Source organism: Phoxinus phoxinus, assembly GCF_949152265.1.
Source record: "Phoxinus phoxinus genome assembly, chromosome: 15".
Taxonomy (NCBI): Eukaryota; Metazoa; Chordata; class Actinopteri; order Cypriniformes; family Leuciscidae; genus Phoxinus; species Phoxinus phoxinus.
Genome location: NC_136890.1, coordinates 2,230,047 through 2,232,546, shown reverse-complemented (window position 1 = coordinate 2,232,546; position 2,500 = coordinate 2,230,047). Strand labels below are relative to the sequence as shown.

The following is a 2,500-nucleotide window of genomic DNA, read 5'->3' as shown; positions in this document are numbered from 1 at the left end:
CAGTCATGTACTGTACTCGAGGACACACACACACAGTCTCAAGTGTTGGATCGGTAAGTTTTTTTTATGTTTTTAAAAGAAGTCTTCTGCTCACCAAGGCTGCATTTATTTGATTAGAGAAAATGTAAATATATATATATATTTTAATACACAGTATTTTAAAGTGTAATTTATTCCTGTGATCAAAGCTGAGTTTATCATCATTACTCCAGTCTTCAGTGTCACATGATCCTCCAGAAATCAGTGTAATATGATGATCAAGACACATTTCTCATTATTATCAGTGTTGAAAACTGTTATTTAAATGTTTATTTCAAGATTCTTTGATGAACAGAAAGTTCAAAAGAACAACATTTTTCTCAAATAGAAGCTTTTGTAACATTATTAATGTCTTTACTGTCACTTTTGATACATTTAATTAATCCTTGTTACTGAACCCAAACTTTTGAACGGTAGTGTTTAATGTTACAAAAGCTTTCTATTCATCAAAGAATCCTGAAATAAAAATGTAAATAACAGTTTTCAACACTGATAATAATCATAAATGTGTCTTGAGCATCAGATCATCATATTACACTGATTTCTGGAGGATCATGTGACACTGAAGACTGGAGTAATGATGATAAACTCAGCTTTGATCACAGGAATAAATTACACTTTACTAGATATTCACATAGAAAACTGATGATTTACATTGGAATAATATTTAACAATATTAATGTTTTAAAAATAAATAAATGCAGCGTTGGTGAGCAGAAGAGACTTCTGTAGAAGATTGACCTGTAGTGTGTGTGTGTGTGTGTGTGTGTGTGTGTGAGTGTTGGAGACTTGATCTGCACTCATATAGACGTAATAACCTCTCTAAAACAGTGTGTGTTTGTTAGTGTGTGTGTGTGTGTGTGTGTGTGGTGGAGACTCTATCTGCACTCATATAGATGTAATAACCTCTCTAAAACAGTGTGTGTGTGTGTGTGTGTGTGTGTGTGTGTGTGTGTGTGTGTGTGTGGTGGAGACTTGATTTGCACTCATATAGACGTAATAACCTCTCTAAAACAGTGTGTGTTTTTTAGTGTGTGTGTGTGTGTGTGTGTGTGTGTGTGTGTGTGTGTGGTGGAGACTTGATCTGCACTCATATAGACGTAATAACCTCTCTAAAACAGTGTGTGTTTGTTAGTGTGTGTGTGTGTGTGTGTGTGTGTGTGTGTGTGGTGGAGACTTGATCTGCACTCATATAGACGTAATAACCTCTCTAAAACAGTGTGTGTGTGTGTGTGTGTGTGTGTGTGTGTGTGTGTGTGGTGGAGACTTGATTTGCACTCATATAGACGTAATAACCTCTCTAAAACAGTGTGTGTTTTTTAGTGTGTGTGTGTGTGTGTGTGTGTGGTGGAGACTTGATCTGCACTCATATAGATGTAATAACCTCTCTAATACAGTGTGTGTGTGTTAGTGTGTGTGTGTGTGTGTGTGTGTGTGTTAGACAGTGTGTGTGTGTGTGTGTGTGTGTGTGTGTGTGTGTGTGTGTGTGTGTGTGTGTGTGTGTGTGTGTGTGAGCGAGTGTGTCGGAGCTCCTGCTGTGAAAAGAGAAGTTTTCAAGCCGACGCCACAAACTGAAACTGCCGACTAATGCGTCCGCTTGTAAACCGCTTTAACACTCAGTCTGTCTACGGAAGCCCATTTCTGCCACATAATCTTAATCATGACGTAAAAAAGCAACAATTATGAAATACTAAAAGGTTAAAAAGTTGAAATTGTGAGATTAAAACTAGGAGTTATGATTTGTCTATACCATAATCATCAAGACTTTTTATGTGAATGTCAACTTTAGATTTTTTTCAAATTAAAAGTCAAAATGATAACATGAGATGAAGTTGAAATTATGACCTTCTAGGGTCATCCTCTTATGTCAATTGTGACTTAAGAAAATCATGGCATACTAAATCAATTATTCATGACACTAAGTTAAGGATTATGAAATTATGTCATAATTTCACATTTTTAATGACCTTGACAAGATTTATGACATACATTAGTATGCCATAATTTCAGATTTTATGTCATTATGATCTACAAAAACACATTTTCTGATGTAGCAGAACTGGGCTCCTATAAATGCTCAAAACAGAAGAAAATAAAAACTTCCATTCCAAAAGGACAAAGTCTGAAGAAACTCCACAAAGCTCTTTTCCATGAAGAAACTGTTCAGTTAAGCTCAACACAAATATGATTTATGATATGATGTGATTTGAAACAAGTTAACCCAGGACTACGTCACCTTGCTGAAAACACAAGCGCACTCAGTTTAGGAACTGCATGAAGCAAACAATGACTGAACGTTCAGTTTCGGGGAATTATTCCTTTAATATTCCATTAGTTTCAAAACATGTTGATATTTCGGCTATTTTTGTGCTTCTGTTATTATAAGCAGTTATTATTATAAAACACTGGACCACGAGCTGGACATTTAGGGCAGAAATATTTTTGTATATTTTGCTCTCTC

General features: G+C 35.5%; 1 protein-coding gene across 3 annotated transcripts in view; it reads right to left on the bottom strand.

Moving 5' to 3' along the window:
* The window catches only part of tmcc1a (transmembrane and coiled-coil domain family 1a), a 47,164-nt gene that overhangs the window by 11,104 nt on the left and 33,560 nt on the right, over positions 1–2,500 (bottom strand). The gene's annotated exons all lie outside the window — the stretch shown is intronic.